The 15,984-nt window shown below is 55.4% G+C and overlaps 1 pseudogene; it reads left to right on the forward strand.

Annotated features, from left to right (window-relative positions):
- Positions 1-316: 316 nt before the first annotated feature.
- LOC124648868 overlaps positions 317-15,984 on the forward strand; it is a 38,384-nt pseudogene continuing 22,716 nt past the window's right edge.

Here is a 15,984-nt window from a genome sequence, read left to right on the forward strand (position 1 = left end):
GAACGCCGGCGCGGCGGAGCATTACACACCGGGGATTATGATTATATTTTTAGATGAGTGCATACTCAACATTGTTCCGGATTACAAACACATGCAGGATGGAAGGAATTCGTTTCTTGCCATGCCAAAAATGAAAAGAAGCCATGGCCTGTGCCTTGCGAGCCTTTCAAGAAAAGACAACATCGATCTTTTGCCTTGTTCAAGCTAAGAATCCACCTAGCTCCCTAGCCACCCTTAGCATCAGACATCCAGCTATAAAAACGCCAATTACTGCTTTGCAACTTTACACCTTCAACATTCCCTGTGACAGTGAACAATTCAAACATCTAGAAAGAGAAGTCATGGCGATGGTGCTGGACGCTTTCGCGTCCTACCTCGCCGACCTGCTCAAGCAGGTGGCGGAAGAGGAGCTGGGAGTGATGCTCGGCGTCTCCGGCGAGATCGACAAGATGGGAGTGAAGCTAAAGGACCTCAAGAACCTCCTCGCCGACGCCGAGAGGAGGCGCATCACCGACGAGAGCGTGCAGGAGTGGGTGGCGCAGCTCAAGCGCGCCATGTACGAGGCTACCGACATCCTCGACCTCTGTCAGCTCAAGATCATGGAGCAGGGATCGTCCGCGCCCGACCTGGGATGCTGCAACCCCTTGCTCTTCTGCTTGCGGAATCCCCGATTCGCCCATGAAATCGGCGGCCGCATCAAGAAGCTCAACCAGTGACTTGGCGACATCAAGGAGAGAAGTGTTGCATTCAGCTTCCTCCACCTCGGTTCCTATGAGGATCGGAGGACGGCCAGGCCCAATGCTTCTTACCGGAAAACAGATCCGGTGTTGGAGCGATCGAGTGTGGTGGGGGAGAAGATCGAGGAGGATACAAATGCCCTGGTGGAGAAGTTGAGAAACAAAAATGGTAATGATAGCATCATGGTGTTCGCCATTGTTGGTGTCGGTGGGATTGGCAAGACCACTCTCGCCAAGAAGGTTTTCAATGATGAGGCTATCGAGCATGGGTTCAATACAAAGATATGGCTAAGCATCACAAAAGAGTTCAGCGAGGTTGAGCTGCTGAAGACTGCCATCGTCGCCGCCAAAGGAATCCTTCATGAGGGTGGAACTCAAGACAGGTCTCTACTTGTGCCGGCTCTTGTCAGTGCAATAAAGAATAAGAAATTCTTTCTTGTGTTAGACCATATGTGGGGCGACAATGAATGGAACAATTTGTTGAAGGCTCCATTTAGTCATGGCGCCCCCGGCAGTCGGATCCTCGTCACAACAAGACATATGGTTGTTGCCAGAGGAATCAAAGCGGTGCATCCGTACCACCATGTTGACAAGTTAGAGCCTGAAGAATCATGGTTATTGCTCAAGAAGCAGGTTAATTTCTTTTATTCTCTAACGCAAGTTCATACTAACATGTTCACTAATGAATACTAGCTAGACTTTCCTGCATGTTCAATGCTTAACTACAAACTCTTCCCATACACTTGCATATGAATGTCTTATTAGGAGTGCAATTTTTTGTGACCGAAATTAAAACGCAAGGGCTTTTGATGTTTTTTACCATAATTTTTTTGACATGAGTTCACCAAAACGACACCACCACTTCCCTCATATTTCGAGTTACGTATAATTTATTGGATGATTTTCTTGCTAGATTTTTTTTCGGGACATTTACGCTCTTTCCTTTCATGATGAAAATAGAGAGAAAAAGATACTAGTACACATGAGCATGTGGTAATTCAACTAACTGGGCTTGCAATGTTTAGAAAATACGTGTCACCCCTGCGTTAGTTTCTTTATTCGATGAGTGATACTATATATGTAAATGAAAGTATGATACTCTGTACTAGCTTTAGCTATAATGCCTTCCTTATTAACTTAGTTGGTTTAAATTTCTTGCAGGTATTCACAGATGAGAAAAGTGAACATGAGATTGATATGCTAAAGGATATTGGATTACAAATTATAGCCAAATGTGATGGTTTACCGCTTGCTGTAAAAGTGATGGGAGGACTCCTATGCCAGAAGGAGAAAGAACGATGTGAATGGGAAAAAGTTTTGAATGATGCTATATGGTCAGTATCTCAAATGCCAGAAGAGCTCAATCATGCATTATATCTTAGCTATGAGGATTTGTCCCCCTGTTTAAAACAATGCTTTCTACACTTTTCACTTAAACCTAAGAAGTCAGAGTTACTTGATGAAGTTGTAGGCATGTGGATTGGTGAAGGGTTTGTTCATGGGAATTCAGATAGATTGGAAGAGTTAGGAATAGAATACCATAGAGAGCTAATACTGAGGAACCTTATAGAGCCGTATAGACCACACATCTCTTTCTATGTTTGCAACATGCATGATGTTGTTCGCTCATTTGCTCAATTTTTGACTAGAGATGAAACATTGGTAGCTCAAAATGGAGAAATTGTTAATAGTAAATTTAGTTCACAAAGGTTTCTTAGGTTGTCTATAGAAACCAAAGGAGTGGAATCAGATGAATTTGAGTGGAGGACTTTACAAGAGCAGAAATCACTAAGATCCCTCATACTAATTGGGAATTTCAAGATTCGGTCCAGCGACTCCTTGAATACCTTTTCAAGTTTACGTACTCTACATATAGAGTCCTCAAAATTTTCCCACTTCGTTGATAATTTGTATCAGCTCAAACACTTGAGATACTTGACACTAAGGAAGTGTGATGATATAAACAACCTGCCAGAGAACATCCACAAGATGAAATTCTTACAGCACATTTGTCTTGATGGTTGTGGAAATTTTGTGAAACTCCCCAATAGCATTATAATGTTATCGGAGTTGAGATATCTCTGCCTTGAAGACACATGTATAAATATTGTGCCCAAGGGTTTCCATGCTTTAACAAATTTGAGGACACTACATGGGTTCCTAGCCCAAATGGACGGTGATTGGTGTAGTTTAGAAGAGCTTGGGCTACTTTCCAACCTAAAGGTCATTTTATTAGTGGGTCTAGGAGATTTATCTTCTGCCTCATTTGCCTCGAAGGCCAGGCTTAGTACAAAGTTGTATCTTTCAGTTTTGGGACTATATTGCAGTCACAGAACAAGCGACGATGGAGTGGTCACAGATGGGATCTCTGAGAAGGACCAAGGAATAATTAAGGAGGTGTTTGATGAGCTTTGTCCTCCACCTTGCATAGAAGATATTATTATCCAAGGATATTTCGGGCGTCAGCTCCCTAGATGGATGATGTCGACATCAGAGGTTCACTTCGTGAGCCTCAGGACTCTAATGATGTGGAACTTGGCTAGCTGTACCCAGCTCCCTGATGGACTATCTCAGCTCCCATGTTTGGTGTTGTTACAGGGTCCGTCGTGCTCCAGCAATCAAGCGTGTTGGCCCTGAATTCCTACGGCCCGATAGCCATTGCCATCATTCTTCATCTCAGGTGGTGGTTGCTTTTCCGAGAATGAACAACATTGCCTTAGAAGGAATGGTGCAATGGGAGGAGTGGGAGTGGGAGGAAGAAGTGCAAGCTATGCCTGCATTGGAGGAACTTTGTATCGAAGATTGCAAATTGCGGTGTATCCCTCGTGGTCTTTCCGTCCATGCAAGCTTTTTGAAAAAACTGACCATACGGAGTGTCGAGGGTCTTCAGTCTCTTGAAAACTTTGGTTCCGTTGTTGAGCTCAAGCTGTATGACATCCCTTACCTGACCAGGATTTCCAATTTCCCCAAATTGCAAAAGCTTGAGAGCATCTCCAGCCGCGTCCCCCAAAGCGTCCCCCAAAGGGATTTGGGGCGCGCCGGACAAAAAAAACCGTTCCAGCCGCGTCCCCCAAAGCCCATTTTTGTCCGGCGCGCCCCCATACGGTGTCCGGCGCCCCGAGCTCGTCCCCGTCCCACAGGGGACGCACCGGGCACGCCGGACACAACGAAAAGCGAGGCAAAGCGACGCGGGCCCGACGCGTCAGCGGCTCGGAAGCCTAAAACCCCGTCGCCTACCTTTGGTCAAGCGACGTTAATGGCGTCCCTGTTTTCTCAGGCGACGCAGGGACGCGTCTCGTCGTGCATGGCCACGTGGCCGTCCGCGCCGGCGTTATTGCGTGCAACCACCCGCTGCCGCCGCTGTTTAAAGACGCCCTGCAGTTTCTCACCGCTCACAAACCTTCTCGTCGCCGCCGCCTCCCCCCTCCCAGATCTTCTCCTCGTCTCTCCAAAAATGTCGAGCTCGTCCTCCCGCAAGATCGCCGCGGCGAACGTCTTCGGCCGCGGCAGCCTCACCGTGCCGGAGGCGTGGGCGTTGTACCACGCCCGGTATCCAGTCCCGCCGGACATGCGGCTGCGAAGCAGCCGGCGGGCTGGAAGATGGCCGTGAACGGCATTGGCGTTCCGCCGCCGCCGAAGCCGCGCACGGACCAATGGTGGGACACCGTCAAGGCCCGTCGGGCTCAACTCACCGCCCAGGAGCGGTTGGATCCGACGTGGGCGGTCGACAACAACGACGCCTGGTGGACGACGTACTTCAAGGCGAAGTACGACATCGAGATGCACAACAACGAGGGGCTCGTCGGCGGCCCCAATAGCTGGAACAAGGACGGCCGCGCCCTGTTCTGGGGCGTTCCGGGGCGCACCCTCGAGAACGTCATCCGCGGCATCCGCAACGGCGCTCCAAGGCTGGAGATGCCGTCGTCGCCGCCGCCGTCTCCTCAATGGCAGCCGAGGAGGACGACGTACTCGTCCTCCTCGCACTCTTCTTCCTCAGGACCGGCGCGATCGACGCCGTCTTCCTCGTCTTACCGGTCGGCGCCGCAAACGGGAGGTGAAGGAGGAGCCGGCGACGCCCACCAACAAGAGGCGTGGCGGCAGCGGCAGCGGCAGCCGGCGGCAGCAAGGGAGGCGCGGCGGCGCCCTCCTCATTCCGAAGCCGGAGGTGAAGGAGGAGCCGGAGGAAGCGTCGCAGGCGGCGCTGCTGGCGGAGTATGAGCGGCAGCAGCGGCTCATCGCCAGCAGCGATGACCCCGAGGACTGCCCAGGTCTGCGGGCGGCGTTCTTGGCGTCCATGAACGACAAGGACGCCTGGAGGGGCGATCTCGACGCGGCGATCGCCTTGTTCTTCCGCGACTCCGGCAAGCCACTGGTGGACCTCACCGACGACGGCGAGGCAGGACCAAGCGGCGCGGTGAAGGACGAGCCCGTCGGCGAGCGCGTCAAGCAGGAGGTTGTCACCGACGACATGTACAACTTCCAGCAGTACTACGACGCCTCCGGCCGCCGCAAGTGGTTCTAGATTAGGTTTAGTTTAAATTTAGTCAAATTTCGTTCGAATCTATATAAGTTTGGACGAATCTCCTTAAGTTTAAAATTTCCGAATTTTTGTTTGGGGGACGCGACTGGGAAGCGACGTCCCCCAAAGGCGGCACGAACGAAACACGTCCCCCAAACGCTCAATCCGGCGCGGTTTGGGGGACGCGGCTGGAGATGCTCTGAGATTCTCTTTTGCCCAAATCTTGAATCGGTGCAGGAGATGACTGCACTCCGGAGACTCCGACTGGGGTTTTTTAACAGTGAGAGACAACTTCCACTATACCTGCAGACTGTGAATCCCAGTCATTTGCTGCTGGACTACCGCGGCCCGAAGTTACTCGCTTCCATGGTTGCGGGAAAGTCTGGCTCTGAGTGGGACAAGTTTAGTCATATCCAGCATGTCGAGGCTTACGCAGATGATGGAGACATTCAGAAGAAATGGCACCTATTTTACACAAGTGAGCCCTACAGCATGGAGGCAAACATCGAGCCAAATCTGGAGGTAATATACATTGTTAATATGTTGCTCTTTTCCAGTATATTTTTTCGATAATGAGCGCTTCACTACTTAAATTCCAGTATATGTAGTTAATCTGGTTATTTAATCTCCTGTCCGTGGATCTACTTTATCTTAGTAGTTGGCTGCTATTCTAGAGCCTGAAAGTGCACTCACTATTATTTTGTTTGATTGACAGGAGTAGTCGGAATCTGAAGAATTGGCTTCAGGGGGGGCAATATGAGGAGCAATGTAGACAACAACCAAGACGAAAATGAACAGGAACACATGGGCCAGGATCTGCAGGTAATATATGTTGTCAATCCATTGCTCTTGTCCAGTCTGAATGCATAGTTAGTATATATAGTGGTTCATGGGTAATGCTAGAGCCCGAATATATGTACTCCCTAATGTCGCGTTTTGCTCGCCAGGATCGATCAGTTGAAACTCCACTGTCTGGTTTAGCTGGCCTTGCCTGATCAGAGGAGCATGTAGATGGCAAGTCCACTGTAGGAGTATAGCTAGTGTATAACTGAAGTTGACTGTTCCATAATCCCTTCGTACCTCTCCAGAAGAGGAAGGACTGGCAAATGAAGGAGACAATGACATTCAACGGATCTGTCATGTTTCCTGCTACAGCCACCAATGTATTACTACCTCCGTTCCAAAATATATGCCTTTTTAGAAAGCTAATTAGCTTTATTGTTGCCTTTTCGTTATAATCTGGTAAAGGTAGTTCACTGCTAGCAAGACCAGTTGGGGGCGCCAGTTGCTCCCTGTTATGTAAGCTGGTGCTGTTGAATCCATCATGCCGAGCTGAACTTGTTATCTTCGTTTCCGCTTCTTATGGCTGCAGCAGCCGGCCGTCATTTTGGCTGTGTATAATTAAGCAACTGGGAAAGCTGTAGTTTTTGTGATTTCTATGAATTGGAGCCAGAAATGATCCCAGATTTTCCAAAAAAAAGAAAGGGCATGAAACTGGGGAATGCTTTACTGCATGTGTAGGTACACTTGGTGTTAGAGTACGTCATGGGCCTGGGTCCGTTAGTCTTATGGTTTGCTTAGGGGTCAAGTAAGCCTTGCTTGGGAGTCAAGTAAACCTCTCTATATATGGAGAGGAGATGTATCAATCTAATCAAGCAAGAATTAAGAAGGACATCCCTTCCCTCTTGCCCGGCCGTGGGCAAAAGGCCCCCGGCTGGCCTTCTCGCGCCCTCGCAGCCCAAGTAAGCCTTGCTTGGGAGTCAAGTAAACCTCTCTATATATGGAGAGGAAATGTATCAATCTAATCAAGCAAGAATTAAGAAGGACATCCCTTCCCTCTTGCCCGGCCGTGGGCAAAAGGCCCCCGGCTGGCCTTCTCGCGCCCTCGCAGCCCTCTCTCTCCCTCCCAAACCATAGCAGCCACATAACACTTGGTATCAGTTTTCCCGGTTCGATCATGTCCAGCCCTCCACCGAGTTCTTCGCACCCACCGCCGCTGCAATCCGACGTCCCCGCCGTTCTCTCCCCAGCGGAGATCACCGCAGCCCTCCGCGATCTCGCCGCCGCGGTCCAGGAGATCCACCTCTACTTGGCTGGCCCCTACGGGCCTCCACCGCCGGCGGCGCTGCTGCCGTGGCAGCCGACGCACCAGGCGGCCTCCGCCACGATCGCCGGGCTGCCGCGGCCCGACGCCGTTGCTCGTTGCCGCCGCCACCCGACGCCGGGCTGCTGCGGTCCCCGCCGCCGCCGTCCACCATCTCCTCGGCGCCGGGGTCCCTCTTCTCCGGCGAGCCGGCCGCCTTCTTCCCCACCGGGACGCTACAACGACGAACAGCAGCCGCCGCCGCCACCAACGCCGCCGCCGCAGCCTGCTGTCCTCACCGCCGCTATCCCCGCCGTTCGGTGGGCAGCCGCAACGCAGCCAGCAGCAGCTGCCGTCGCCACCAACACCGCAGCAGCGGCTGCTGCCGCCACCGACGCCGTCCCTGCCTTTCGGCGGTGTGGGAGCGACCTTGGCCCCGGGCTCTACATCGACACCGCCGGGGATGCCCTTCCACCATGTCCGTTTCCCTCCGTCGCCGTCACCGCTTCCGACTTGGATCGCTATCCGCCACGTGTCGGCGGCGGTGAGGCTGCAGGCTGCTGCGCGCGGCCTCCTAGTGCGTCGGCGTGTGCGAGGAGATGCGTGATCCGCGAGCTGCAGCTCCTCCAAGTTGCGCTTCGTTGCGCAAGGGACCTCGATCTCGTCCGCTGCGTTGGGGATCTTGGGTGTGCGGTTTCCCCCACGGGCGGCGAACATGCTGTTTTTCCCGCGGGCAGCGACCTCAAAGTCTGCGCCATCGACAGTCATCCGGCGGGGAGAAGGCATGGTGTCACCGACAGGAGCGCACCGCGTAGCACCACTGCATTCCGCCGACAGCCGCCGCGCGGGCTCCTTTTGTCCCGCTGGTTTCCATGGGATCCAGGTGGTTGTACAGGTGCACGTCCGATGGGTGGATGGTGTTCACTTTATGTTCAGGGGTCAACAATAAAGCGTCCCAGTCTATTTCAGATTCAGAGTAATAAAACAAGCCGAGATGTAAAAGGCTCGTTTTTAGGTATTAGGGTTGTGTTGCGTCGAGTAATGGTTTGTTTAGGTTGCAGCTCGAGGACGAGCTGCATGTCCAGGTGGGGTGTAGTGTTAGAGTACGTCATGGGCCTGGGCCCGTTAGTCTTATGGTTTGCTTAGGGGTCAAGTAAGTCTTGCTTGGGAGTCAAGTAAACCTCTCTATATATGGAGAGGAGATGTATCAATCTAATCAAGCAAGAATTAAGAAGGACATCCCTTCCCTCTTGCCCGGCCGTGGGCAAAAGGCCCCCGGCTGGCCTTCTCGTGCCCTCGCAGCCCTCTCTCTCCCTCCCAAACCCTAGCAGCCACATAACACTTGCAGTCCTCATTGGTGTTTTGTGCTGGTGATCACTCTATTGCTGTTGTAGGAAATTGCAGTCACTCAAGCTTGTGTGTAGCAGGAAATCTCTACATATCATGTACTGCCTAATCAGTACCAAATGAGTACCGTTTTCTCCTGCAAAAGTTCCGCATCTACCCTTGCTAGTCACGTTAGTTTCAGGTTCTGCAAGTGCATTTGTTGGAGCTGTGAAGTGATAGAACCCATTCCATGATTAGAGCATCTCCAGCCGCGTCCCCCAAAGTGTCCCCCAAAGGGATTTGGGGTGCGCCGGACAAAAAAACCGTTTCAGCCGCGTCCCCCAAAGCCCATTTTTTGTCCGGCGCGCCCCCATACGGTGTCCGGCGCCCCGAGCCCGTCCCCGTCCCACAGGGGACGCTCCGGGCACGCCGGACACAACGAAAAGCGAGGCGGGGAGTGGCGGGGCCGACCCGTCAGTGGCACAGTTAATTTTAACCTAACCGTCGCCTACCTCGCGACGGAAGTTATTCGCGCGCAGTGACACACGGCGGCATCTTTGCCTTAATGGCGACGGAGGGGCAGGCGAGACGTCTCGTCGGTGCTGCGCAGCCTCCACGCGTCGCCGGCGTTCGCACGCCACCGCCCGTTCCCGCGCGATTTTCCCGCCTCTTCTCGCCTGTTCCCGCGCTTTCTTCCCGATGCCGGCGTCTATAAAAGGTCTCCCGGCTCAATGGTAGCCACCACACCCCGCCTGCAACAAACACAGCCCTCGTCGCTCCACCGCCGTCTCCTCCACCACCAGTAGCAATGGCGAACCGCCCCGGCGCTGGCCACTTCCCTCCACCGCCGTCTCCTCCACTTGCGGTCCCGGAAACGCAAGTCGACACCGACCCCTCGGCAGCGGCCCGGGAAGAGCGATGGCGTGCACACCGTCGGCAGCCGGCGGGAGGCAATGCGGCAGCGAGGCCCGCCGGCCAGCGGGAGGCGGCGCGAGCGGCGGATCCGGCGGCGTTCGCACCCATGGCCCCGCCGCCGGCGAGGCCGCGACGGCGCAGCAGCATGGCGAGAGCAGCGAGGACGCCACCGTTGCGGCGTCCGACGCCTCAACGGGACAAGAGGCGCGACGGTGCCGTGCACGGGCGGAGATGGAGCAGCGGTGGGCCGACGAGCGCCGCCGCCAGCTCGCCGAGCGGGATGCGCTGTACCGAGATCGGCGGGAGTCGATCGAGCGCCGGCGGCAGGAGTCGATCGAGCACCAGCGGCAGCTGGCGGCGGAGGAGCGTCGGCAGCGGGAGGCGACGCTGGCGGCGATCTAGGGGAGGCGGGCGGACCAGTTGGCGGCGGAGGCCGACGTGTTGGCGGCGGCGATGATGGAGGCGCCAACAGATGTGGAGGACGATGCGCCAATGGAGGAGGAGGAGGCCGAGGCGGAGGAGACCGAGGTGGAGGACGACGACGAGTTCGAGTGGTCCGACGACGACGGGCCGCACCCGGACGAGACGGCCGATTAGCAACGCGCGCTCGTCGAGTCCTTTGAGTCGAAGAAGAAGCTCCAGGACGACGCCCGTGCCCGCGAAGAGGCGCAGATTCTACGCGCCATCGAGCTCTCCCTCCAGGCGGCGCAGCAGAGGAGGGCTGGGGAGGATGCGCGGCGGGAACGAAGCCGTCGGGCCAACGCCGAACGCAAGGAGAGGAGGCGCGCGCAGGAGGAGCTACGGCGTAGGGGAGGCGACGACGGGGCGGGGCCGTCGAACGCACTGCCGGGCGGTCAGTAGTGTAGGTTTAGATGTAATATATAATCAAAATTGAATGAAAACCTTTATTTTCGTGCACCAAAATTCGTTTGGGGCGGCGTTTGTGGGACGCGGCTGGGGAGCGACGTCCCCCAAAGGCGGCACAAACAAAACACGTCCCCCAAACGCTCAATCAGGCGCGGTTTGGTGGACGCTTTGGTGGACGCGGCTGGAGATGCTCTTAGTTCCCTAGCTTGATCTGGCGCGATCCAAGAGCAAGAAGAATCTACAAAAAATAAAAATAAAAGCGGTTGCAACTAGAACAGTAAAAAGAACCCAAAAGAAGTAAGACTTTCACTTCCCCTTTGTTTGAGTACTCAAAGTGGAGTTCCTCATTTTGATTTCACTAGTCGAGCCATATGGGCCGAATGGCTGCCGGTCCCAGCCCATATCGGCCCCGCCTAGTTTCAGTACCCCCGCAGCTATTCCTCCGTCTGGACAGATGGGCTATAGCAGGCCCAAGGGTCCAGCTTTTGAAGGCCGGAAACTTAGCTGTTTTTCTAAACGTGCAAAAAGCTCTCCAGCGGCCATTGACAACGGGCCGTCGTTCGCTCCCGACTCCTGTCGCCGCCTTCTCCGACCGACGATCAACGTCCTCCGCCCGCGCCGTCGCCCAACAGTACCATCCTGTAACAAACAGTAAAAACCTCCATCACTCTTGCTGCAGGTGCGAACCTCCATTATTGAAAAGCGAGCGTACGCTTAGCGGCAGGGGCGACGGGCCCGTCTATCGTGCATTCATTGAAGCTGCCACACCGCCGGTGGGCGCCGCCGCGCCATGCCAGTGCCACCATCGGAAAAGACGCCATTTCCTCATACCGCACACGGCCGGAGAGACCCTACTACAGTCTACAGTACTTATCCAGTCCAGCAGTCAAGTCACGTCGTGTCGTCTTGCTCTCTGCGCTGCGCGTACTCGCCGCAGGCCACTCCGCCGTGCCGGCCTCCTCCCCTCCCCGTGGGTGACTCGTACCGGGAAAACGCAGCTACCGGCGTACCCATGATCCATGTCGGTGTCGACGGAGATGAGATGATAGTACAATCAGTTTGGCTCGCGCGGGGGCGGGGGCGAGGGGCTCACCGGTGTCCGATCAGTCAATCCCCGCTTTGACCTGTCCCTCTCCTCCTCGGGAATTGGTGCCTCGTGAGTGCGCAGCATGGCTGCGTGGTGGAACAACAATGGAGCTCAGCCATGGAGGAGGATTAAACAAGCTGCTCCGATCAACAAGGGACAAAAAGTCCTCGCTTTCGACCCGCCTCACGTGCCCCCTCGCTCTTCTCCAAGCACCAGTACACTCCATTCCCCATCATCCCCGTCTCCTCTCCTAAACAGGGTCTCGCCTCGGGGCCCTTAATCTATCCCGAACCCCGTAACACTGTGCCGTAACAGCACTGTCATCCCAGTACTACTAAATCACTCTACGTACTTTTGTGTAGCAGCAGCTTGATGCGTGCTAGTAGTCCCTCTCGTGTAGGCTAGCTCTAGCTAGCTTCTTCTTGTTGTCTACTCCAGATCTGAATCGCATATGCGAGTTAGCAGCTTGCGTGAGCCGCAATGGCCCGGCGGCGTGATGATGAGATGCGAATGCGCGCGATCTCTTCTCTTCTAGCCCTAGCCGATCGATCTGGAAATTAGTAAACGTTATCTCGTGCTGCTCCTCCATGTGTTCTGCTCAGTCTTCGCCATGAGTGATTAGCGTGACGTCCATGTGCTTCCAATTAGGGGGAGGGAAAATAAAAAGTCCAAAACAATCCCTGAACTCATAGTCCGAAGCTAAAATGGAAACCCGAACTCACAATCCCCATAATCGGCACTGATGCCGGTATAATCTAGACCCCATAGCGCCAGTTCCCAAACAAGGTTTTGATGAAGTGGCTAGGATTTCGTGTGTGTGTGTGTGGTCCTATTGTTGAAATATTGGGCCCACATTTGGTGGCCCATACTAGATTTCAGATTTTCCCTATAAATCTCAAAGCCCACTTAGTGGCAGCCTTGTGAGTTTGAGCCCAAATTGGTGGCAGCTCACTAGGGAGTGGCAAGAGGTGGGAAGTTTAGTCCCACATGGAAAGTTGGGAGGAAGTTAGACCACCTTATAAGGTGGGTTGTTCCACCACTAGTAAGTGAGTGAGAAAAGGAGTGCTACACGCGCGCGCTCCTCCTCCTCGCTCGTCTCGACTCGTCACGACGCGCGCGCCGCGCTCGTGGTGAGTGGATTGAGCCTCGAGCCGAGACTTTCCTTACTTTTTGCCGAACAGAGTCCTAGACGGACGCGTCGCAGTTAGTCGGTTCGGGTCGCTCCCGGATCGTGGGCTATCTGTAACCGACTCGAAACGTGCGACGTGGGCGTGGCCCACGTTGCCTAGGGTTTCCCGAGCCTATATAATCTCTTGCCCGGCTACCGCAGAAACATATCTAATACACGAGTTAGGGTTTCCACCTCCTCTGCTTGCGCCGCCATCGTAGCCTACTCCATCCCGCGCGCCGACGTGCATCGGCGAACGGGAGAGCAGTGTCTCCGGAACCACTCGTCCTTGCGATCCCGTACGGGAGAGGGCGAACTAGGTTTTTGGGAAGCGCTCCGCGCGACCGCTCCAGCTTCTTCATCACGGGTCGCCTTCCGTCCAAGTCGGGCGGTGCTGCCTACCGTCGTCTTCAACGCCGTCTACTTCGACCCGTCGTCCCCGTCGTCAACAACGTTACCGCTGCGACATCAAAACGTGCGACGTGGGCGTGGCCCACGTTGCCTAGGGTTTCCCGAGCCTATATAATCTCTTGCCCGGCTACCGCGAAACATATCTAATACACGAGTTAGGGTTTCCACCTCTCTCGCTTGCGCCGCCATCGTAGCCTACTCCATCCCGCGCGCCGACGTGCATCGGCGAACGGGAGAGCGAGTCTCCGGAACCACTCGTCCTTGCGATCCTGTACGGGAGAGGGCGAATTAGGTTTTGGGAAGCGCTCCGCGCGACCGCTCCAGCTTCTTCATCACGGGTCGCCTTCCGTCCAAGTCGGGCGGTGCCGCCTACCGTCGTCTTCAACGCCGTCTACTTCGACCCGTCGTCCCCGTCGTCAACAACGTTACCGCCGCGACATCAAAACGTGCGACGTGGGCGTGGCCCACGTTGCCTAGGGTTTCCCGAGCCTATATAATCTCTTGCCCGGCTACCGCAGTAAAACATATCTAATACAAGAGTTAGGGTTTCCACCTCTCTCGCTTGCGCCGCCATCGTAGCCTACTCCATCCCGCGCGCCGACGTGCATCGGCGAACGGGAGAGCGGGTCTCCGGAACCACTCGTCCTTGCGATCCTGTACGGGAGAGGGCGAACTAGGTTTTGGGAAGCGCTCGCGCGATCGCTCCAGCTTCTTCATCACGGGTCGCCTTCCGTCCAAGTCGGGCGGTGCTGCCTACCGTCGTCTTCAACGCCGTCTACTTCGACCCGTCGTCCCTGTCGTCAACAACGTTACTGCTGCGACATCAAAATGTGCGACGTGGGCGTGGCCCACGTTGCCTAGGGTTTCCCGAGCCTATATAATCTCTTGCCCGGCTACCGCAGAAACATATCTAATACACGAGTTAGGGTTTCCACCTCTCTCTGCTTGCGCCGCCATCGTAGCCTACTCCATCCCGCGCGCCGACGTGCATCGGCGAACGGGAGAGCGGTGTCTCCGGAACCACTCGTCCTTGCGATCCCGTACGGGAGAGGGCGAATTAGGGTTTTGGGAAGCGCTCGCGCGACTCGCTCCAGCTTCTTCATCACGGGTCGCCTTCCGTCCAAGTCGGGCGGTGCCGCCTACCGTCGTCTTCAACGCCGTCTACTTCGACCCGTCGTCCCTGTCGTCAACAACGTTACTGCTGCGACATCAAAACGTGCGACGTGGGCGTGGCCCACGTTGCCTAGGGTTTCCCGAGCCTATATAATCTCTTGCCCGGCTACCGCAGAAACATATCTAATACACGAGTTAGGGTTTCCACCTCTCTCGCTTGCGCCGCCATCGTAGCCTACTCCATCCCGCGCGCCGACGTGCATCGGCGAACGGGAGAGCAGGTCTCCGGAACCACTCGTCCTTGCGATCCCGTACGGGAGAGGGCGAATTAGGTTTTTGGGAAGCGCTCGCGCGACCGCTCCAGCTTCTTCATCACGGGTCGCCTTCCGTCCAAGTCGGGCGGTGCTGCCTACCGTCGTCTTCAACGCCGTCTACTTCGACCCGTCGTCCCCGTCGTCAACAACGTTACCGGCTGCGACATCAAAACGTGCGACGTGGGCGTGGCCCACGTTGCCTAGGGTTTCCCGAGCCTATATAATCTCTTGCCCGGCTACCGCAGTAAACATATCTAATACACGAGTTAGGGTTTCCACCTCTCTCTCGCTTGCGCCGCCATCGTAGCCTACTCCATCCCGCGCGCCGACGTGCATCGGCGAACGGGAGAGCAGTGTCTCCGGAACCACTCGTCCTTGCGATCCCGTACGGGAGAGGGCGAATTAGGTTTTTGGGAAGCGCTCGCGCGACCGCTCCAGCTTCTTCATCACGGGTCGCCTTCCGTCCAAGTCGGGCGGTGCTGCCTACCGTCGTCTTCAACGCCGTCTACTTCGACCCGTCGTCCCCGTCGTCAACAACGTTACTCGCTGCGACATCAAAACGTGCGACGTGGGCGCGCGTTGCCTAGGGTTTCCCGAGCCTATATAATCTCCTGCCCGGCTACCGCATAAACATATCTAATACACGAGTTAGGGTTTCCACCTCTCTCTGCTTGCGCCGCCATCGTAGCCTACTCCATCCCGCGCGCCGACGTGCATCGGCGAACGGGAGAGCAGGTCTCCGGAACCACTCGTCCTTGCGATCCTGTACGGGAGAGGGCGAATTAGGTTTTTGGGAAGCGCTCTGCGCGACCGCTCCAGCTTCTTCATCACGGGTCGCCTTCCGTCCAAGTCGGGCGGTGCGCCTACCGTCGTCTTCAACGCCGTCTACTTCGACCCGTCGTCCCCGTCGTCAACAACGTTACCGCTGCGACATCAAAACGTGCGACGTGGGCGTGGCCCACGTTGCCTAGGGTTTCCCGAGCCTATATAATCTCTTGCCCGGCTACCGCGTAAACATATCTAATACACGAGTTAGGGTTTCCACCTCTCTCTCGCTTGCGCCGCCATCGTAGCCTACTCCATCCCGCGCGCCGACGTGCATCGGCGAACGGGAGAGCAGGTCTCCGGAACCACTCGTCCTTGCGATCCCGTACGGGAGAGGGCGAATTAGGTTTTTGGGAAGCGCTCGCGCGACCGCTCCAGCTTCTTCATCACGGGTCGCCTTCCGTCCAAGTCGGGCGGTGCTGCCTACCGTCGTCTTCAACACCGTCTACTTCGACCCGTTGTACTCGTCGTCAACAACGTTACTGCTGCGACATCAAAACGTGCGACGTGGGCGTGGCCCACGTTGCCTAGGGTTTCCCGAGCCTATATAATCTCTTGCCCGGCTACCGCAGAAACATATCTAATACACGAGTTAGGGTTTCCACCTCTCTCTCTGCTT

Source organism: Lolium rigidum, chromosome 4, assembly GCF_022539505.1.
Source record: "Lolium rigidum isolate FL_2022 chromosome 4, APGP_CSIRO_Lrig_0.1, whole genome shotgun sequence".
NCBI classification, from domain to species: domain Eukaryota; kingdom Viridiplantae; phylum Streptophyta; class Magnoliopsida; order Poales; family Poaceae; genus Lolium; species Lolium rigidum.